The 24,137-nt window shown below is 45.3% G+C and overlaps 1 pseudogene; it reads right to left on the bottom strand.

Annotated features, from left to right (window-relative positions):
• Positions 1–2,047: 2,047 nt before the first annotated feature.
• The window catches only part of Ube2m-ps1 (ubiquitin-conjugating enzyme E2M, pseudogene 1), a 58,449-nt pseudogene continuing 36,359 nt past the window's right edge, over positions 2,048–24,137 (bottom strand).

Below are 24,137 nucleotides of genomic sequence, written 5' to 3' on the forward strand. Positions count from 1 at the left end.
GAGACACGCAGGATGCACTGGATGGAGAGGCCTGTGAGGGCCATGCAGGATGCACTGGATGGAAAGGTGAGTATGGGCCATGCAGGATGCACTGAGAGATGTGTGTGTCATGAACAGAATAGTGTCCTGAGGGGGCTCACATTCCAGGAGGGACCCAAAGGGAACCACTACGTGCATATTTACTTTACATAGTTTAAATTTCTATTGTATAATAGTCTGGTGTTTGCTCTAATATTCAAAGGCATCATAAAGTAATCAAATGATATAATTCTGAGCATCACCTGAGCATCTCCAAAGCATCAGACATGACATGACTTTAGAAAACAGAGACACCAGTTAGATGGTGATTTGTGGGGCCAATAAACATTGGGCAGTGCAAAGGGAGTCAAAGGGGAGGTTCTGTCAGGTCTTAGGGACTGGTGGAAAATGGGGCTGAGGAAGAGTGGGAGATAAGAGATAGGGGATACAGGCTTTGATGGCCTCCACTGGGTAAGGATTGTAGGGGAATCCACGCAAGGCCAAGTCAGAAGTGGGCTAAGGAGTTACTTGATTTGTATTCGAAGATGTGAGGCCTACATTGCCTATGGGCCATCAGACAAGAGCCCATGGTCCAGGGAGGTCTGTACTAAATGGAGCATTGGGGAGTCACTAGTTGTACAAGGCCAACTTGGAGGCTTACCTAGATGTTTTCCTTCTCCCAAAAAGTTCGTGGTCTGGCTAAGAAGCAATGATCTCACCTTATAGTGACACCAGGGAGAGAATTGTTCATGGTGGCAAAGACAAACTGAACAGTTATTTATTTGCCTAGCGTGAAGCCTCAAGTGAAGATATTATGGAAATTCGTAGAACACAAAGGAAGTAAGAGCAGCTTGTGGTAGACCGAAACATTTGGAAAACTGTTTTATAAACAGGGCCAGCACAGGCTCAGGGCTCTGTAGACTCCTGTGGAACTCACCTAAGAACAAGAATTCCCCTGACCCTCCTGGCAACATGCAGAAAACCAGAGTCCGATGTGTGAGGCAAAAGAGAGGCATTGAGGGCTGTGCCAGATGAGGAAGGCCTTAATCATTGTAACAAAGGCAGCTACACCAATGGGCCACATCAGCCGCTGCTACCTATGACCAGGAAAACAGCAATGAGAAGAGGAAGAACCTGCAGGGTCTACAGAAAATGGCGCCCTGTTGCCTGTGGTAGAAAAGAAACGTGAGGTGCAGATGGTGGCTGGATCGTTGTGTGTAATGTCAATAAACAAAGGCAAGATGGCTTCTTCTACAACAGAACTGCGCCTTACATTTGCTTTCATGGGACCAATGAGGAAAGTAGGGGAATTTGGAGCAGAGACCTCATGGGCTGGGGCATCCGGGTCACTGAGAAGACCCCCTGGCTCTAATTTCCATTCATAACCTTGGCTTGTCCCAGTCAAGTCTTTGCACCAGTCACTCTCGATAACGATAGGGTCATTTGTCTTACTTTTCCATAGCAGTAAACCTAGGCTGAAAATGTAAGATATAAAAGAAAATAAATAGTTTCCCATTAGCCCTGAATTCGAATGGAGAACCAAAGCAGGAAAGGCTCATCAGACTCCCTCCCTGCTGGTTAAGGCTCAAGAGAAGCTAATTTACCTTGGGCAATAGACTCTCAAAGTCAGCAGAGTGGGGACCACCCACATGCTCCCTCATCACATTAGGGTCCCCGGAAAGACCAGAGCACCACCCTTCCTTAGCACCCTCTGTGGATGAGCACCACAGCACTCCCACACCAGAGCCAACGGTGTTCACCTCTTACACACCATTTTCTTGTCAAAAATTAAGCTGGGGAGATAGAAATCACCCCAAATACAAACACAGACTCTGATGGTCATGGGGACTTCTTTATGTATAGCTGAATGTCCCCACCTGGGTTTTTGCCCCTGTGATGGTTTATATGTGCTCAGCCCAGGGAGTGGCACTATGAGAAGGGGTGGCCCTATTGGAGTAGGTGTCCCCAATAAATATTCGCAGGGGATGCCTGGGCCGGTAACCCTGGCAGGGATGGTTAACTGCTAACCCTACTTCAGGCAGTGCTCGAAGTAGGTGGGCCTGATGTAATCACCTCTCATGGAGTGCTGCATGTTTTGTTCAAACCTCGGCAGCCTCCTTGTTCAGTGGATCCTCGGGGTTGGACTCTGAGAAGAGATACGGCAGGCCATAAATTATAGAGTTTATTGCAAGGACTGGCGTCCAGTCCTCGCTGAGAATATGGAGGCAGACGTTGCCCTCGAGGTCAATGTTGGGATGCTAAACCATTGTTTCCCACTTCACCTTGGGAAGGCTGTGTGGGTATCCCTGTCCCGCCTTAAAGCTGAATACAAACGTGCCAGATAACTAGCTTGAAGTTGAGGAGGTCGTCTGGATCTGAGAAGCTGATGTCACACGTCTTGGGCTGGTTCGCTCGTTAATGTCCTTCTGAATCTGGAGCTGCACCGCTGACGCCTTCTTGCTGCTGCCCTTGGTGCAGCTGACATCCTGGCTCCTCCTTCTGCTGCTTCAGCGAAAACAGCTTGATCTTCTTGCTACCTCAGCAGCCGCTGCAGGACCTGGGACCCTGGCTACCCAGCCTTAACCTCCTCCTCCTAATTTGCTCTGAACCCCGTGTGTGTCTCTCTCTTTTGTCACCCATTATAGAGCCTGAGACTGTTTCTTTGCTTCTTCAATAACCAAGCCCTGCTGTGCACTAAGGCTTTGTGTTCGCTCGGGTGCATCCAAGATAACATTACAGAAACACTGCTGCTGGGTGCCGAAGAGATGGCTCATCGGTTAAGAGTGACCGCTGCTCTTCAGAAGACCTCAGTTTGGTTCCCAAACCACACACGCACGCACGCACGTATGCACGCACGCACACACACGTTTTAAAAACAAAAAACAAAAAAGTTTCCCTTCACCTACAGGTTGGGAACTTGGTTGACAACTGGGACTTGGCTTTGTGGTGTCTTACGTGGCATGTAAGTCTCCTCATACTGGTCTGTTACTGCTCTTCAAAGCTCTCTTTGCTAATAAGCTCCTGGCATGGTTTTCACAGGATCCTTTTTATGAAGACGACCATGCCTGAAGTAGGGATGCATCTGGGCAGCAGCAGGGACGGTGACATTTGTGCCTGCTTTGACTTGGCCCGTTTCTGCGCTCTGTGTTCAGCCTTTTACATTGATTATAATTGAATTCTATTTATTAACTTAACCTGAATGATTTAATACATGTATGAGTGTAATTTGTATTTTTGTTCCTAATTCTATTACCTGGGTGCATGCTTTCTACTTTGGTACGGTTTTACTGTTTCCTCTCTTTCCTTAGGAACATGGCCTTTGCTTTCGTTTTCTCCAGTGGTTTGGAAGCATGTATCCGGTTTCAAATTAACTTCTGCTTCCCTTTATGGTTTTCCAAAGCCTACATTCTTCTTTGTTATTTTTTTTCTAATTGCCAAAGAACATTTAATCACTTTATACTCTCCTGTTAAGGAGGAATTTTCACACGGGCATGCCAGCAGGATGGCTCATCTCTCTCTTCACTTATGTGCTTGTGTTGTTATTTTTACACAGTTATGGTTTAAATACCATGGTACCGTCTAATTTAATACTTTTTCATTTTTAAGCAAATTTGATTCTTAATTAAAAACCCATGATCTAGCTCTGAGTATGTAACAAGCAAAATTTAAAGTGTGGTTCTCCACCAAACTCTTGACCCTGTCTAAAAGAGATGCAGAGACAAAGATTCAGCAGAGACTGAGGGAACGGCCAACCAATAACCAGCTCAACTTGAGACCCATCCCGTGGGCAAGCACCAATCCCTGACACTGTTAATGATGCTCTGCTATGCTTGCAGACCGGAGCCTAGTATAACTGTCCTCTGAGAGGCTCCACCCAGCAGCTGACTGAAACAGATACCCACGGCCAAATATTGGACACAGGTCGGAGACTCTTATGGAAGAGTTGGAGAAGGACTGAAGGGTCCCTGAAGGGGATAGGAATCTCACAAGAAGACCAACAAAGTCAACTAATGTGGACCCTGAGGAGCTCTCAGAGACCAAGCCATATACTAAACAGCATGCAGGGGCTGGACTGAGGCTCCTGACACATATGTAGCAGATGTACAACTCGGTCTCCATGTGGGCCCCCAGCAACTGGAGTGAGGACTGTCCCTAAAGCTGTTGCCTACCTGTAGAATCTGTTCCCCAACAGGGCTGTCCTGTCTGGCCTCAGTCAGAGAGAATGTGCCTAACCCTGCAGAGAAGCGTGGTCCATGTGTACTGGTTTCTCCATATACATATGCTTGACTTTGAGTAATTCTAACATGTATTCTCCAAGGGACAAGGCTTAGGTCATCTAGTCTGTCTCCTATGAATGCACTAAATATAAATGAACATCTTTATTTCTTAATTTTATTGTTTCTGCATGTGTTATGTACATGTGCATTTGCTGTGTGTGTATATATGTGTGTGTGTCTGTGCATGTATATGTGTGTGTGTGTCTGTGTGTATGTTTGTGTGTGTGTGTGTATGTGTGTGTGTGTGTGCGCGCGTGTATCGGGGGTTATGTTCACATATCTTTTGATATTGGCAGAGGCTAGAAAAAAGCATCAGATCCCCAGGAGCAAGAATTACTGGGAATTGTAGGCTGCCCAATGTGGGGCTGGCACCCAAACTCAGGACCTCTGCAACTGCTGTGCCATCTAACCAGCTGATTTCCTGTTTCTATTTTTAACTTTTTTGAGACAGGGTGTCAGTGTGTAATCTTGATTAGCTTTGAACTAGCAACTCTTCGTGCTTCTGTTCCTGAAAGCTGAGATTATTGGTGTGTGTCATCACACACAGCCCAATTCATTCAAAGTTCACATTTTCTTCTCAGTAAAACTCCCTTCCCTGCTGTGACTCTTTTCAGTGCATTTCTTTTAGCTGTGTTTTATATAGTGCCTGTTAGTTGTAAGCTGGTTTTTCCACTCTTGATATCCACCATATTTCCTCCCATTTTCTTCTTCGTATATTCACTCCCTGTCCTTAGCCTGGGATTTCAACTCTGATGTGTCTGCCGCCAGCTCTCCTCGGAACTGTTTATAGTACAGTATATAACTGCTCATGGCATGTAACTGTCTATTATACTATATTAAAATGTAACTTTATATCTATATATATAATTACATAAATGTAGTAAATTATATTTGTTATTGTTTTTAATGAATGTTATATTTATCCTCTAACAGGGGCTTTAGCATTTAACACTTCTTCTAATTACCATCCAGTCATTCATAAATTCTCAGCCTACCTCAGCCTCTTTCGTGTAGTCATCTCTGATTCATAGATGTCATGATTCTCGTATTTTACTCTGAGCATAACTTACACATGAAACATGATTTTTTCTGTTGTAGGTGATACATCATTTCCACATTGTCTTAGGATAATTGCTTCTTGTAGTCCCAGGATCTTCTTATTGTCTTACCAAAGTCACCAGAGAACAAGAAAGAAGGTCTCAGTGTTTTCTCACTATCCTTTAAGACCATAATGGAGCCAAGAATGCTAGCAGCTAGGAATGCACAGCTGCTTCTGTCCCCTGCAGAACTGAAGTGTGGCTCACCTTCTACGCAGACCCTAGCTGAAGCTCTCCTCACAGGGGTCTCATCTGCTCCTCTGACTGAGTTGATCTGGACAGTCCTTGTCCTGTATCACCCAGTTAGCTGACTCTAAGAGGACAGTGTGTTCCTGGGCAGGCGGACAGCCCCTGCTCTTTTACTCTTCTATGCTGGAGACCCTTCACACATAATGCCAGTCGGAGCAGGAGAAAGCTGTGGCTCCTGCTTACTTCCAGGGCCTTTCCCATTGAGTTTTTCATGTAGCAACTAATGACACAAACACTTTACCCATGTACCAGTGTCCTTAGAATAGGTGGTAGGAGTGAGGATCCATTTGAGTAGCTGGGGCAAGGGAGAGAGTGTATACTGCCAGGAATATCATGGCTCCTTTTGGGGTTTTTAGTCTCTTTAATACAAGATTCTAGAAACAGATTTGTAAGAAAATGCAAGGACAATTTCATTAGAATTTGAGAGAAAAAAATCACAGAGCAGACAAACTTTGAATCTCAGCAGTTTCCAGGAGTAGGGAGATGCAGAAAAGAAGAGACAGATGAAGAGGATGAAGAGAATAAGGAGGAGGGGAGAAAAGGAAAACAGGAAGAAGAGGGAGGGGAGGAGGAGGAAGAGGAGGAGGAAGAAGAGGAGGAGGGAGGAGGAGGAGAGAAGGAGAAAGATGAAGAGGAGGAGGAGGAGGAAGAGGAGGAGGGAGGAGGAGAGGAGGAGGAGAGGAGGGAGGAGAGGAAGAGGAGGAAGAAGAGGAAGAGGAGGAGGAGGGAGGAGGAGGAAGAGGAGGAGAAAAAAGGAGGAGGGAGGAGGAAGAAGAGGAAGGAGGAAGAGAGGAAGAGGAGGAGAGAAGGAGGAGGAGGAGGAGGAGGAGGAGAAAGCAATACTTTTTGAGTTAGGACCCAAGAAAGCTAGCATGATCAGCAATAGAGGTCAGCAAGCAGCTGCACGGCAGTGAAGAGGGAGCATTTCAGAGAAATAATAATCATAATAAGAGGGTAGCATGCTTAAGCTTTAAACAATATTTCATTTTCATTTAAATGGTGTCTATGCATTGAGTTTATATGTAGACGTAATGTTTGTGTGTGCACTGGAGAGTCCAAGAGAGGGAATCAGATCCCCTGGAACCAGAATTACAGGTACATGTGAGCTGCCCAACGTGGGTGCTGGGACCTGAACTCTGGTCCTCTGCAAGAATAGCACTGTCTCTTAACCACTGAGCCATCTCTCTAATCCGGTGCCTAGTGTATTGGTCAGGATCTGAAAGTAAAAGATGGAGAGTTACTTTTTTCAAAGTTGGCAGGCTTAACAGTGCTGTGATGAGGAAAGCCCCCTAAAGGACCATCCCGAGAGAGGGTCCTCTCAGAAGGAATAGTAAGTCTTATTAAGAGAATAATTGTTCTCCCCAGCTTTTCAGTACAGCTTTAAGTGACTCAGTCTTCCCAGGGAATGGTCACCTGGCCAGGTAATTGGCATCTCAGCTGGATTAATTATCAAAAGATGAGCTAACATTCTAATATTTGGAGCAGTTCACTGTCAAGTTGTCAAGTAAGTTGATGTCAAGACAGTACATGATTGGGCAGTAGAGAGTGGGTCGGGGACAACGTTTTTGTAAGGTGAGAGAGGAGGAAGGAGAGAGATCAAGATGGGGTCTCCGGAGGAGGATGGTTCAGATTTAGGTGAACTAGATCGATTTTACTTTGTCCAGGTGGGCGGTTTATATCTATCAATTGGCAGTGAATTTATTGTGTGGATGAATTGTGGATTGAGAATTTAACCTGTAAATCTAATTGCTAAATTACATGTTCCTGGAACTTTGATTTTACCAGGCTAAAGAGGACGGTGTGTGGAAGAAATGGCTGAGAGGGAGTTGGAGGGTGCAGAGTGAGAACACGCAGGGCCCGAAGAACAAGATGTGTGTGTGTGTGTGTGTGTGTGTGTGTGTGTGTGAGAGAGAGAGAGAGAGAGAGAGAGAGAGAGAGAGAGAGAGAGAGAGACATGGTAACTACCAGCTAGGGAACCTCAAGGAGAGGGCAGCTAAAAGGGAGACAACCAGGAGAGGGTGGCTCATGGACTCACGTGGCAGAGTAGCAGCCAGAACGAGCGGATCCGGCTCACAGGAACTGGTAAAAAAAAGTTCCATTTTTTAATTTTTACCGCAACGGTACACAATATTTTGTCTTTCCAGCCCCAGAGACCTAAGGAGGGGCAATTTGGAGTTTCCTCTCTAGTGTTACCAGAGAAATGGGGAAGTGTCCAAAGCTGACCGTGAGGGAGCAGGCCATCCTTAGTGCCCTCCACGGCTACTAACTAATCGCCTGTCTGACTGCTTAGCATTAGGGAAGAGCAAGCTTCTCCGGAGGCAGCTCCTCTTCCTGGGCAGCGAGGTCACGCATCTGGGGAACCTGTGGCTTCTGAGTTAGGGCAGAGGCAAAAGTCTCTTTTCTCTCCTCCTCAGCCTCATGTAGCTTAGATTAGAGCTAGGAATAAATCACTTGTGAAAGGTTCACAGCTGGGACAAATGAGCAAACCCCCTGCCTCCAGCGCTGCAGGCTCTGCACCCTCTTATTTCCTGGGAATTCCAGAGGAGGAGATTTATGTAAGCGTTGGTAGCAAGTTTCATTCACAGCCTGGCGTCTCCTATTGTGCGTACTTCTCATACGAGGTGCAAAGTGCATCCAAGACTTCATTGAGCGATACACATGAGCAAAGCAGTGTAAACTCAGCATGGAGGTTCCGGAAACCTAGTACCTGATAAAGCCAGAAATAGAGTTTCCAAAACCCTTTGTGCAGTCTGTCTGGTTTGTCAGGTCGCTGCAATGGATGCTCTGTTGAAGTTCCAATCGGTGTTTTCATTGGGGTAGATTCGGCATGGCTCTCACTGTGATAACCAACACACTAGCTTACCTGAGCCGGTCTCCTTCCAGGTGTTCGTTTGTTTGTTTTGTGTGTGTGTTTCAGTGTGTGTGTGTGTGTGTGTGTGTGTGTGTGTGTGTTACAGAATATAACAATCCTGTTACTTCACACATGTAGGAAACCGCAAACCGCAGGTAGAGACTGTGATTCTGAGTATATGGTCCTCACAACACTGTTGATTTATAGAGAGATAGAAAGCGTCTTAATGGGAAATGCTGATCACAAAGCCCAAGTGGATCTCCAAGGGACTGTCTCAGGCATGGCGCCTCACGGAGGGATGTGTTTCACTGCTCCATGAGGAGGACACTATATGTCCATGAGCTCTCTCACTGGCAGAGACCTCTCTGGCCTGCAAGTCCCATTCCCAAGAAGATGCTGTCAGGTGTGGTAGATCCCTGTTCTCCACCGGCCGACATCAAAGGAAGTCGGCAGTTGCAGCACCAGTGTTTGAAAAAAGAAAATGCAGAAACCAAAATGGCCTTTCCTAGCTTTCACTTTGGAATTTACCAAAGCCAGACCCAAGAAATGTGATGACATCCTAAAAGCCTGTGATTAATTCATGCTGGTCCCCAAGTCTTGCCCCTCAGTGCCACATGGTGAAGCAGTTACCACCACCTGGTTTTCCTCTCCAGCCAGACAGTACTTCTAAGAATTCCAGTCAGCGCAGGAGTGGAGATAGGCCCAGTGTAGCAAGCCTTACATTACCGTTATGCAAATCTCTCTAATCCACACCCCACAAGGCTCCCTTGCATAAACAACCATGCGTATCCATGGATTATTTACACATGTAATTGATGGCCTTTCCCCCAGACAAATTGTTCGGTACGGGGCTTCCAGCTCTGTCTCCTAATGTTTCACCACAAGTAGGAGTCTGAGGTGGCAGGAAATGGCAGCTCCCTGGAGAAGTCATGGTGATAAATGAGGCCTCGTAAGGCTATTTACATACAGGAAACAATATGCATAACGGAATGAGGCCGCTCCTCAGTTTTCATGTTGTTTTAAATCAGCGTTTAAATAGCACTGAGTTTCTTTCCTCCGCCCCCTTTGCCAAAGCAATTTTTTGAAATGTAGATTCTTTTTGTTAAAAAGAACCCAGGATTTATGAGAATAGATTGTTGAAATTGTGTAAAGTATATGTGGAGCTATAATCAAGTATGAGATTCTCTACTGGAAAGTGTCGAAGGTTTGCCCAGACCAGAATGCTGTAGGACCTTTCTGAGTACCTGGGAAGTAAGGAGGTGCTGATCTGTGCCAGAGGGACAAAAGGGTCTCAAAGGGCAAGCACACTGGCTGGTCTTGTTCGGCAGGAAGGAAATTGGGCATCTCTGAGTGGCTCCTGACAGCCGTGGCAGCCTGTAAGAGAAGATGAGCTGGAGTGGACATGTGTCTGGTAGTCATCTTGCCTCCCGCAGCTGGGCTGGCCCTGGATGTTCAAAACCTCCTAATGTGCTCAGCAGAACAGAGCCTGAACCTTGACGTACCTGCCTGCTCCCGGCCGCCCTATGCCACGGCAAGACCATCCCTGCCCAAGTCCACAGCAGACTTCACGTTTTCCCAGTGACTCTGGGTCTCCTCCATGCCAGTGAGTACCACCATCCTCGGAATTTTAAGGCAGACAGAGAGATCCGGGCTTCTGGAACTGGGCCTCATGCAGCTGTGCCGATTCTGGGTCACCAGAGAAGAGAAAGGCATTGTTGTATTCCAAGTTCATTGTTACAAGCCAACTAGGACAGGGGACATCTGGCCCTGAGCTCATCCTTCTTAATGTAGGAGTATTAATATAATACTCGGTGAGAGCTTTCATCTGAGTACAACTGCAAAATATCCTAATGGTGGTTAGCCACGGGCCTTCATCCTTGGTGTTCCGGAGGCTTACCCTATGTCAGTTCCTTACCTAGCGTGCCTACCTACTTCAGTAGAGCACGGGGGAACTACTTAGTGACTTCCACCCCAAAATCAAGGGAAACCACCTTCAGTAAGAACGCAGTATGCAAAATATCAACGAATGTGTCTTAACCATAAGAAACAAGTATTTAGAAAATAAAACGTTAACAGGCAATCATTAGAGTTTTCAAGAGCGATAATATAAAATGTCTAGAGAAATTTAAAAAGATAAAAGCTCAAATAAAAAGATCAAAGTTCTACCTGAGGAGTATGCGAAACTTCCAAGGACACGAAGGAGATCTGATACATCTTCATCTGCACTGTTAAGATTTTTTTTTTTCTAGACCTACCTCTGAAGTCCACTTGGAGTCCTTGGTATACACATCCAGTCAGGAAGTGTCAGGAGGAAGAAAAGACAGCTGGAAGGCCAAGGCGTGTTAGATACAGAACGTCTTTTAAAGCTGCAGTAACTAAAGGCTTTCCTTTAAAGTAGGAATTGACAGTTAAAAACAGCCCAGAACCAAATCCATCTGGGATGCGGTCTAGTGTAAAGGCAGAGCTTAGGCCCAGCACACAAACATTAGTAAGAGAGTGCCCTGGAGATGACAGCGTCACCGAGGTTCGTTCTTCTTCTCTTATGTTTGAACGAAGCCCGTGAATCAAAGGTGCCAACTGCAAACATACCAGATGAAGAGGGTGAATTAGACGCAGTCGTTCCTAGAGAATGTGTTTGAAACAGAAACAGAAGGTACAGCCAGCAAAAAAAAACCCAGATGGGCAGAACGATACATTTAACAACAAAAAATATAATCAAAAAAATTTTTAAAGGACCAATAGAGAAAACGCAAAAGAAGATAAAAAGATACAAAGAAGAAACATATCAATACATATAAAACTCTGCAAATGAATAAAAACACAAAAGGCACAGAAAAAAAAAGGTTCAGGACAGGCATTGAGAAGTTTACATTAATAAAAATGTGAGTTGAATAAAATTTTAGAAGCTCACCATACCTCAATAGTTAGGTGTACAAAACTTAAAATACCATTTGGTTATATGCAACTGGGGTCATTTGCAGAAATTTAGCTGATATGGTAATATGCTTTTAACTAAATAAACCATACTTGTTAAGAAGCTCTCAGCCTTCTAGTTACAGACATGAATTGTCCATGTTCATGAGTTCTAAGAACAATTTTATTGACTCTGGCTTCAGTAACAGTACAAAGACTAGCATCAGAGAGCTGAAGATGACTTAGAGAAATTACAGGACGGTCCTATAGTGGAATATAGCATACCCATAAAGGCAGAAAAATCAAACATACATACTTGAGGTCTGACTCCCCCACAACATGCTGCAAGTTCAAGTCTAGGTGTGGCGAGGCAGCAGAGTGGAAAAGCTGAGAGCTAGGGCACAGCTCTCCCGAGGGATTAACTTGGTTTTTGAGAGATAGTTACTGTCCTATAAAAGCTGTTCCTATAAAAGAGTAAGCCCAGCCCTAATCCTTCCTGCTTTCCTGTGTGCTATGTGATCTCCTCATTTTCAGTGTTCTCCCACCAAGATGCTATGTGCCGTGTGGTAATGTACCAAGAAGACCTTACCAAACAGTAAACAAATGGGCCATTTCATCTGGGACTTCCAGCTTCCAGCATTATGACCTAAATTACTTTTTCTAGTATAATGTTCTATCTTGCATGTTTTGTTTTAACAATAGAAAATAGAGTAATAAAATATCATAATAGAGAAGATACATAAGAATAATTGTAAAATAATGAGCAAGAACAAGATTCAGGATGCCCTCAGCTCCATAGACAGATGACTGTAGTTGCCTTTAAGTGCTTAAAAATTTTTTGGAAAGAATGTGTAAGAAAACTCAGAGTAACTGCTTTACATAATGAACCTTAAAGAAATGGGGACCCAGAAGGAAGCATGTGTCTCCTTACTGTCTGTTGTACATATTGGAAATGTCATTATATAGTTGTTATTTCAATTGACAAAGCAACTGTAAAAATAACATAGGTCTGACAAGATGGCCAAGCAGGTAAAGCGTTTGCCACACAAACCAGGTGACCTGAGATCAACACCTAGAACCCTCATAAAGGTGGACGAGAACCAACTCCATGCAATTGTCCTATGACTTCTGCATGCACGCCATAACGTATATACCATGCCATTCACACACACACACACACACACACACACCCCTACCATGCACACACAGTAAATAAATGTTATAGAAGAGATTCCATATTCCTAAGGCCCCTTTCTCCTCAAATTAATATAAAACTACATCATTTTATAAAGTAATCTTTCTAAAAAATTAGGCAATATTCCAACCACTTTTGCAATGTACTCTTTAAAATACAAAAGTGTGCTCTTAACCGTGGGTTTCACCACTCTTGGACATGGATTTAGTGTTCTGTTTTATTGATGGAGCTAAGCTTGCCAAGTCACTAATCACCTGAGTCCCTCTGACTCCCCGGAGTTGCATCACAAGTCCGCAGGGCCTTTGGCACCCCTTTGACGTGAGATGAGGGGTTCTGGACGAGCATTTCTTCTCACCTGGGAGAGAGGTTGCTCTCTGCAGGAGGTCAGTGCACCAAGCTAATGGATTAAGCAGCCCCTGCACTTTCTCTGGTTTCATAGCAACCAAGAAACACAGGTCAATGATCCCGACACACCTTGTACTGGCAAATTTTCATCACCTCCTGTCCCTTGGATGACATACCTTGTTTTGGGCACACATCCTCCAGCAGTGATGTTCTTCCTGCCCTCACCACAGCCCCTCACCACAGCCCCTCACCTCATTTTGAGCAGGTGTCTAATGCATGCTCTCTAGGCTAACTCCTGGCTCCTGTAGAAGTCGGATGAGCTGTCTTAGCTGCCCTGCATCTCCTGAATGACTATACCATGCTGAGCCCCATCTCTCCCGGGTCCTCTCAAGTATATGGAGAAATGCCCCAGTGATCTGGGTAGGTTAGAGACTGCCGCTCCCTGTTCTCTATGCCCATTGATGCTGTTTCAGTTTCCTTGTTTTTGCAGTATGTCACCCACCCCACCATCACTAATCTTTTGTATGTCTGCCCATTTAATTCCCTCATGTAATTATTCATTGAAAACCAGCTGGTAGTGACTGCCTCACCGTGTGGCACTGAGGGGCAAACTTGCACTGTTTCCCTAGGCTCCCTCCTTTCCCCCATTCCTGTCTGCTAGTAACCTTGTCACTATCTATCACCTTCCTTAATGAATATGTGGGTTACACACTGATCCTCTTGGTGCCACCTCCTCAGGGTCTATTCTATAGACCCAGTTGGAATGCCTTTATCTTGACAGACCCTACTTTAGGCTTTTGAAGTCTGTCAGGTCCCAAAGACACTTGAGGCCAATGGCTAACTGGGGTGCCCATTGGTCCATCAAACCACTTCCTGGGCCCCAGGATCATTCAGTACCTGTGGCTCCTCCTTTCTCTTTTCACCCCCAGCCCCCTCCCCAGGGGTTTCTCTTTCCTTCCCCCAGCTTCTCTTGCCTACCAATCTACCGTCCTGCCATTTCTGCCATGCCCTCTCTCAGCTCCACTCCTGGTCCTCCTTGGTTCTCTCGCCTCACTCTTGATTCTCTTGGTCCACCACCACCCACTTCCCTTCCCTCACTCTTCCCCTTGCCCTTCTTCTCATGGCTCAGTTCAGTCTGGATCCTTCCAGATACCTCTGGCTGAACTCTCCCTCATATTTACAATAAAATGCTTCACTTCAACTACACCTTGGAAGGCCAAGTCCTCATTTTTCATCCAAGCCCACCACTCAAATAGGATGACTTTAAAATTTTCTAGAAAGAACTGAAATGATAAAAAGTTAAATGCAAGTCTTGAGATATCTGAAATATAAAAGCTAAAGCAAACACAGAAATAAGGTTATCTGAAAAGGACCAGTAAAATCTAGAACTAATTTTCCAGTCAGAAAAAATGGTAACAGAAGACATGGCATTATGTTTTCAATATGATGAAATATGATTATCAACCAGCATTCACTATCCAACAAGAATATGTTTAAGAAAAGACTGGGTTGTTTGTACTTCCTAGCTACTAAACATAGGCCAGCAATGGACAAGCTGATCAAGTGTCTGTGTAGGATGTCAGCTCCTTTGTGTGTGTGCCCAGGAGCAGGATAGCTGGGTCATATGGTAGATGTATTTCTAGCCCTTTCGAAATTCGCTACCCTGTTCTCCGTAATGGCTGCACCTGTTTGCAATCCCTCCAACGGCGAGTGAGCCTTTCTCTTCCCCCACTTCCTTGCTAGCATTTGCTGTCATTTGTTTTCCTAATGACGGATGAGTGATAAAGATTAGTAGTTTTGTTTTAAGTAATGTCTTCCAAAGACGATACATTATGGGAAAAGCCTGGAGGCCAAGAACTCCCCTGGCCTCAGTCTTAGAGTTGGTGTGTGTGCGGTGCATGGAACACAGCATCTCAGGAGTAGATGTGAAGACAGCGATGGTGCGTGATGCGTTAACAGTCAGGAAAAGCAGAATTCTGAGGTTCAGGAGCACTGAGCAAGTTGCAAAAGACCTTTAGATGTGTGGAGCCCAAATAAAACTGAAGCGAGTGAGAGACGGCTGCTTCCCCACAGCACAGTTGCAAACCACGGGGGACCCTTGGGTTTGAGTGCAAGGCCTTCCATGTCAGCAGTCTCCATGGTTTATTTTGATGATTATTAAAATGTAATTTTTTTTCTTTTTTGCTTTTCTCCGTATGTGTGACTTGAGCAAAATAATGGATTTCATTGAGACATTTTCAAACATTTCTATCCTGCACTTTGATCCTACTGCCCTCTCTCATCTCCCTCCCCTGACCTCTTCCCTCTCTCCAAATACTCTCCCTTTAGCTGGATCTATGTTTCCTTCTTTAATCCAGATTTTACATGTGAGCGAAAACATGAGTTATTTGTTTTTCTGAGTCTGGCTCATTCGGCTTGACATTATGATTTGTTCCACTAATTCCCCTACAAACATGGCAGAATAGGAGCTCCACCCTGGATACATTTGCTCCCCAAATTTATATGTTGTGCAGGAAAAATACCTCTCGATTATTTTATCTGCACAGAAGTTCAGGTGGCAAAATATCCCTTTCTTCACTTGAAAAGCATATACATTCTAGTCATATTTTTAATTTGAAATTAAAATATAATTGCATCATTTCCCCATTCCCTTCTTAAGTATTCCTAAATATATATACATATATACATATATATATATATATATATATATATATATATATATATATATATATATACAATCTGCCCAGCACTTTTCATACTCATATACTTTCTTAATTTAGAATGTTGGAGAATTGCACGCATCATTTACATTTTCATTTCCATCTTCACCATTTCATCTCCAACTCCTTCAGTGCCCTTCCTCTTAAATCACAATGTCTATAATTGTTACTGCTATATACACACAGCATACATACACACCACACACACACACACACACACACACACACGAAACACATGTTCACACCACATACACACACAAAACACACACACACACGAAACACATATATGCACATGTACATGCACACCACATACACACACAAAACACACACACATATGGACACCACACCACACACACATATACACCACACACACATATACACCACACACACGCTCTTACTAAGCCCGCTTAGTGTTCCTCTTATGTACTGAGGTTTTTTTCAAATTTTTATTGGATAGTTTATGTATTTATGTTTCGAATGTTATCCCCTTTCCTGGTTCCTCCCCTCTCCCAACCCCTGCTTCTGTGAGGATGCCCCCACTCCCACCCACCCACTCCCACCTCACCACCCTGGCATTCCCCTACCCTGGGGCATGGACCCTTGACAGGACCAAGATCCTCTTCTCCCACTGATGACCAACAAAGCCATCCTCTGCTGCATATGTGACTGGAGCCATGGGTCCCTTCATGTGTACTTTTTGGTTGGTGGTTTAGTCTCTGGGGACCCTAGGGGGTCTGGTTGGTTGATAGTGTTGTTCTTCCTATGGGGTTGCAAACCCCTTCAGCTCCTTCAGTCCTTTCTCTAACTCCTCCATTGTGGTCCCCATGCTCAGTCTGATGGTTAGCTGCAAACATCTTCATCTGTATCAGTAAGGCTCTGGCAGAGCTTCTCAGGAGACATCCATATTAGGCTCCTGTCAGCAAGCACTTCTTGGCATCAGCAATAGTATAGGATGGATCCCCAGGTTTTTAGGGTGGCCACTTGATTGAATGACCTATCAGGAAGCTTTTCCCTGGAGAAGACCAGTTCTCCTCTTAGCAGTCATTGGTTGCCTAAAGCTCTTGATCTAGGAATTAGGTCTTGTGAGATTTCCCGTATCTGTATTGGCATGCCAAGTGGTGTTGTCATTATGCAAGTTCTGTTTAGACATACACATCGAGATTTCATGTGTGGAGCATCTCAGTCAGATCTACAAGTTATTGTCTAACAGCAGGTTCCCTATTCTTCTCACTCTTAGTTTCCACCTCTTTTATGATGGTCCCTAAGCCTCAGGTCTGAGAGTTGCATCACAGATGTACCACCTGGGGACGGACACCCTATTATCAGCTATTCTCTGCCTTTTGACCACTTATGGGTTTCCGTAGTAGCCTCTCTGTCAGCTGCAAAAGGAAGCCTCTTTGAGGAGAGGTGAGGCTACACTTACCTGTGGTTATACCGATAAGTATTTAGAATACAGTTAGAAACTATACTGGGTAAGAAAAATGGCCATGGTAAGTTCTCTTACCTGTAACCTCTCCAGCCATGGGTAGCTGGCTAGGTTTATAGTACCAGCCATGAATTTCCTCCTGTTAAATGGAGCTTAAGTCCAATTAAATAGCCATTGATTACCCCAAGATTAAAGTGTCACTGTTACACCTTTGTGACTTTCTCATGGGCCTGGTCACTGTTGTTGTTCGTAGGCTTAGCTGGGTAGGACTGAGAATGCTTTGACTACTCGTCTGCTTACGCAGCACCTTTGGGTCCTATGAGTTCGTCCTCACAGAGAAGACTTCTGGGTCGGTTCCAGCTTCATTCCTCCAGATCCTGTCTGTGTGTGAAGTGCGTGGTATCTTCGGCAATAGGGTCTCCCTTCCAATCCTGGGAAGCCACCAGGGCCAACGGCAATAGCCTGGTTTGTTTGGGCAGTCTCTAGAACCTTCCCTGAACTCAAAGAGAGGTTTCTCAAGCCTGGATCTGTGTGTGTGTGTGTGTGTGTGTGTGTGTGTGTGTGTGTGTGTGTGTGCATGTGTATTATTTTTAAGTAATCATATAAAATAATGTTTCCATGTGGGTTTTTCAAACATCCTTAGTGTTATCTCTCCCTCTTTCCTCTCTCTCCCTATTACCCCTGACTTGTCCCCTCCATCCTCCACAGCATCTGTGTCCTCCTGTCCTCTGCAGAGTGCCCCCTCCCACCTCCCCAACAGCTCCTTTCTACTTTTCTGGACTATGTATGCTTTTTCAGGATATCTACTTTGGAGCTAAGATCAACAAAAACGAGAGAGCATGCGGGACTGCTTGTCCCTCTAGCTCTGGGTTACGTTCTTTGATATAATATTTTACACTTATACCTATTTACCTGCAAGCTTCATGATTCTCATTGTTTTACAGATGAATAGAACTCCATCATTCTGTGTACCACATTTCTATTATTTTAATATCCATCCCTCAACTGAAGAACATTTAGTCAGCTCCCCTGTTTCATGTGCTTCCGTCAGTAGAGGTCTTTGCTTCCTGGCTGCTGGCTGGGGGTATGGATTTCTTCAGTGGATGCTTCTGCTTTTCCTCTGGCCTTTTGGATGGTGGGGGTGACTTCAGAGTAGTTTTGATTTGCTGTCACTTCTTCCTGTCCTCCTATCCCTCCCTCACAGAAGGGCACTCCATGGGAACATGTACCCCCAGGGTTTTAAGGATGCCTAGCGCAGCTTCCTGTGTGCATTAGCACCCAGTTGGCTTTTCTGTGCTGGTCCATGTCTCCCATCCAGATGGCTTGATTTTGCAATGGTCTCTTCCCTTCCAGGGGAGGAGTCTTTTGGATCTGTTGGAGACATAGTTTTTGACCTCTTCTCTCTCTTGATGCATTCTTTTGCTTGTATCTATTTAAAGTGTACAATTTATTTATATTTAATACATGCATGATGCTGTGCTGGAACATAACCAATTTTGCTCCTGGCCTAGTCCCTGGACTCTACTGTTCTACCCCAGCCTCAATGGCTTTGACTACTCTAGCTGCAGCAGAGCAGTGGGCTGACAGACCTTCTGTGACTGATTATTCCCTTCAGTGCAATGTCCTTAAGAACTTGTCTCAGGAGTCCCTTGTTTTTAAGAACAGGCCAAGGTAGCGTTGCATTTATGAACCACCTTTGGTTTAACTCCTCACTGGTTATGGGCTCTTGGGTTGGTCTCACCCTATGGCTATTGTAAGCAAAGCTATAAATATGGGCTTTGAGTTCTCCTAACAATGCTCACTTCTAACTACTTGGGGGCAAATCCAGTGGAATTGCTAGATAGTGTGGTGATTCTGTGCTTACTTTAGTGGAACTGCCATACTGTCACCTACAGTGGCTGTTTTGTTTCCATCAGCAAAGCATAAGGGCTCTGGCTTCCCCATATCCTTCTGGACACTTGTCATTTTGGTTCTGATCCATGCCCAACCCCCACAGTAACCACCATAAGGGCTATGGGAGGATATTTTGGCTTCTTGACAGGAGTTTTCTTTGGAGCCCCCTTCTGCTTGTCTGTAGGCTGCCTTTTAGCCTATGAAACCTACTCCTGTACCTGTTACACACCTACCCCCAGAGGATCCGGGATTTCCCATAGATGTTCTGTCAGGGCTGCTAAATGACATGTGTCATCTCCCTGAAATCTGGCTGGCTGAGTCCAGTGGTTTTCCTCAGGACCTGTCTGTCTTACCGTGAGGGGTTCCTGGCCAGGGTCCCAGCCCCTCCTGGGCCCAGCATGTTTTGATGGCTCCTTGCACAGACATCTTGGCCAGGAAAAAGCAATTCAAGTGCATGTACTTCTCTGCTGGGGATATAGCATCATGATGGCAGCAGAAATGTTAAAAACCATAAATGGAGGGATTGGAAAACAAATGAGTTGGAGACCACTTGCTTGAGAATCATCCAAGATGATACTTCAAAGCTGTGTGTGTGTGTGTGTGTGTGTGTGTGTGTGTGTGTGTGTGTGTATAATCCATATGGCATGAAGAGTCACATGTACAAGTCAAACAGCACAAACTATTTAGGTAAAGAAATGAATATGTACCAATTCTAATATGAGCATGGGCTTTGTAATACTTTGGACAAAAATTAATTAATTAATTAATTAATTAATTAATTAGCTGAAGTGTCTGAAGACACTGGCAATTAGCTAAGGAAAATCCTGGTGACCCCTCGAGAACTTAGGGGAGCCTTCAGGGAAGGTGAAGGATTGCAAGGCTGCCTTGCCCAAAGCTGGAGGCCCTATAGCAAGGCAAACTCCTGTTCCACTAAGGACTGGGACAAAGATCAGGCCCACTGCCACACAGAGGAAGGAATCTGACGTTTGGATGGGGTTAGGGAAGATATCCTGGGGAAACGATTTGAGTTTGGTAAAAACTGAAAATCAAAACATTTACTCTAAGCAAAAATAAAAATACATAACAGAGCCAGAACATGTTTGCAGCAAATGCGACCAAAGGTTGGCTGGCGTATTTCCACTGCTCTTGCTGAAAAGCACCAGGGCTCCAAAAGGAAAGTGGTCAAGGACATCGTAGCACTCAATACTGGACCAGATGAGGCAGGAAATGAGAGATGGGAAACCAGAGCATCTCTGAGCAGGCTCCTCTGTGCTAACGTCCCCAGAGACTCTGCCCCTGGGCTTTCTCTCACCCTGTGCTCAGCCCCACTTCCTCAGTACCCAGGTAGCTCTGAGTGATCCATAAAAGGCCATTGTCCAGGATTGGAGGGTGACAAGCTGCTCTGAATTTAGAACAGAAAGTGGCAGAGTGAAGGCAGTTAGCTAAGGAATTGTGCCTTGTGTACCATAAACCATCCAAACCTACTCTGTCCAGTGAGTCCAGGGTGCAGGCTGGCAGTAGTCACATGCAGCCCTACAGGGAGTTCTGGGCTGAAATGATCCTTCAGAGTTGTCTGGCATTGTGTCAGAGCTTTTATACCACATTTCAATCTGTCACTGGGTCCAGGCCACTCTGGGGTAGATGCAGGATCTGAAGGAGGAAGTGGGTCAGACAGCAGCAACCAGTTTATGAAGAATCCACACACGGTAGTTCTCCCAATGGCCCAAAAGAACACATCCAAAACCTACACCCTCTTAGCCTAAAGCATGTTTCCCTCACACAACACAAGTGACTTTGCAAGCAGTGCGCCCCCCACCCCACCCCACCCCCCGAGTGAAAGGAGGATGCTGAGGAGAGGCAAAAAGAGATCTGAAGGTAGGCCATCTGCTGGCCCTGGAAGTAGAAGAAAGGTCATGTAACAAGGTAGCAGGGATTCTCCGGGAGCTAGAGAGGGTGAAGACACCGACTACTTGAAACCTCCTAAGGAAGCAGCCCTCCCTTCCAACACCCTGACTTCAGCCCAGTGAGGCCTGTTTTGGTCCTCTGACCTACCAAACTGAAAGATTATTGCATAAAGCCATTGTGACTGGCTTTCTTAAATCTGTTAAAGCAGACCGAGAAAAATGCACATTCAATGATTTGCTAGTTTATCCCTTCATCGGACGAGAAGGGACACAGGACAAGCATCCTTCTCCCTACACATCCCCACATGTGGGTTTCCACCAGCCCCCAGCACCAGAGGAATCTATAAGTGGTCCAACGTATATGATTGGCATCATCTGCTCCAAAGCCTGCAGTAGGCTGCTGTTGGGACACAAGGCTGGTCCCATGCTTTGTTGGTGATTGCTCTGTTGGAGCCACTGGGTTTATGGCAGCTTCACTAATGCCCAGAGTCCCCTCTTGGCTGCTAGCGTGACCCCTGACTCAACAGACTCCCTCCTCCAGCAGAATGTTCAAACTCCTTAACGGGAGCAGCTTCCACTAGCTGGAAACAGAAGATGCTATTTCAGGCAAATTGGATCCATTCTATTGTTGAAGAGAAAGGGAAGCAGACTCTACCTCAGCAGGAGGCTGGATGATGGGTGGCTACACTCTATTGTTGGAGAGAAAAAGAGACAGACTTCATCTCCTAAGTCTGGATAGCAGTTGTCCACAGTGCACTGCAGGTGACTTCTGATATTCCTGCTAAGTGACAGATCAAGAGAAATGCTTCGGAATGCTCATAACTTTTAGGCAGGAGGGACAGAGTGAGCTGGATAGATGCTTTTACAAATGGAGGTGAGAGAGCAGGAAGGTGTGGAGCCTGGAGCCTCTTCAGGAGCTGTTCCACCCAGTGTGGGAACGCCATTGCAGGGAGCCAAAGCCAGCTGCTAACACAAAGTGGGTGCAGCCAGGTGCCAGCTCCTGGTTCTCAGGGAAAAGGTTTGTGCTCCCTGCAGAATATTACAGAGGCACTTGGGGGCTAAACCCAGGAGAGACTGAGGGCCTAAGAGGGGGGCTATGTCTTCAATCTCCTGAGAGGAGCTTCATTTCCATCTCTCTTTTTTTTCCTGTTGCCTGGAAAACAGAAAGTGCCTCATTCATCAACCCAAGTGTATTCATTTGCTGATGTCTTTAGTGACAGAGCTAAATTTTCCCACAGTTTAGTATGAGGAAGGGAGAGAGAGTTACACAGCTTGCTCACGTCACAGACAAGTCTGGTGGTAAAATCAAGGTAGAAAACCTCTCCACAGCCGTTCTTTTACCTCTCTCGTCTCTGGGAGCTGAAGGCTAGTGTCTTACCACATCTGTCTGACACACAGCTCATAAGAAAGCGTATGAAAATGCTGATGGTTGTGTAAATATTGCCTGTGACATCATCTTGATGCCCAAGCCCTTCTCCCAGAACTTGGCATCAATCCAGAGAAAGGCTGTTGGTCCAGGACAAACGTTGGACCTTAGCAAAGTCTGTGCAGTTCAGGACATCTTAACCAGTAGCCACCATGCTCGGGGCTTCGAGTCTTTATCTGACCTTCTGCTTACAAGGCCACAGGGGATCAGTTGGCCATTAGCCTGCCAGGCATCCGAGGCCCAGGAGACAAAGTAAATTTGAGACTGGAGTACCCACCAACCAGAGTATCGAGGGATTAATTGTGTCCCCTTCTGCTGCCTCTGAGTCTGTCAGCCTTGGATTGATGTGAACTGGCTCCCCATTGACCATCCAGACACACGAGCATCACTATAGGTAATTCTTGGTTCATCCAGTAATCACGAGAAAGGGGCTTCAGTTCCCACTAACTCTAAAGTCCTCCTCTAAGGGATACCACCGCATCCTCTAGTGATAAATCAGAAACTACAGGCCTGAGTAATAGTACTTATCCCTTTGAATTTCAAATGCAAACCAGATATTCTAGATCCACCAACACGTTCCTCCATCCTTCCCTGTTTCTACGTTCTTAGGCCCGGAACCATTATCGAGACATCCTTCTTATGAGGACTGTGGCGATGATCTAGCAGGCCAAGGTAGTCCTGCTACCACTGACCTAATCAAATGAGGATGGCCATGGTATTCAGGGGAATGGGTAGAAGTTTCAGTATTGGCATCCCGAGCCTCCTGCTCTGAGTTCTGTTTTCTTATCTACAAAATGCATCACTATGGCTCTGGCAGCATCGATCAGTGATGCCGTGAAGAGCAATGAGATCAGAGAAATGGGCCCTTCTTTAAAAACAAAGGAAAGGATGACTCTCTATGATAACGATATTTTCATCAACACAACAGAAGTTCCAATGGGGGGAGAACCATACAGAAAAGGATAATTTCATGTTCAGTGAGTAGAGAGCCTAAAACCGAATCATTCCTCACAATGGTTTCCTGAGATTCTAAAGCAGGCAGGGCCTCTAAGGAGAGAGAGGGTCATGGCTAAAGGCAAAGGGAAGGGGACTTGACACTGTATTTGGCTTATCTGATGACTCTGGGGGAGTGATTTTCACCATTGATTTAGCTAGCCAGTTTCTGTGCAGGTAAGGTGAGCCACCTTCATCCTCAGTCTTCCCTTTAAACATAAAGAACATTGCTGGAGGTGTGGCTTGGTAAAAGAGCATTTGCCCAGCATGTGTAAGGCCCTGAGTCCCATCCCCAGCACTGCAACTAATAAAAGTGGGAATTGTAATGCTGGCTATGACACAAAAGTCAAACAAAAATAAATGCTGCATTACCATATGACCCAGAAATCCCACCTCTGGATGTGTACCCAAAATAATTGAAAGCAGAGACTCAAGTAGATGTTTACAGACTTGAGTTCGTTTTGGCATTATTCACATGGCCAAACTGGAAAGACCCACGTGTCCACCGACAGAAACAAGAAGTGTGGTGATGCACCTATAAACTACTATAATGCAAAAACATTCTAGAACTCGTCAGAGTGTGGATGAACCATGAAGACAGATATTGAATGCCTACAACTCTGAGGGGTTCCCAACGGTCAAAGTCATAGAGAGAAAGAACTGGTCATCCCTGAGACTAAGGGGAGGGGTTGCCTCAAATGTTCAGATCAACACTGTTACAGAGCCTTAGTGTAGAGATAGGCATTGGCCAGGGTTGATCAGTGCTGGGGTCTGGGTTAATGTTGTATCATTACTTTATAGAAGTCAAACAAGGGAGGACTCTGGAAAGT

Source organism: Rattus norvegicus, chromosome 4 (assembly GCF_036323735.1).
Source record: "Rattus norvegicus strain BN/NHsdMcwi chromosome 4, GRCr8, whole genome shotgun sequence".
Taxonomy (NCBI): Eukaryota; Metazoa; Chordata; class Mammalia; order Rodentia; family Muridae; genus Rattus; species Rattus norvegicus.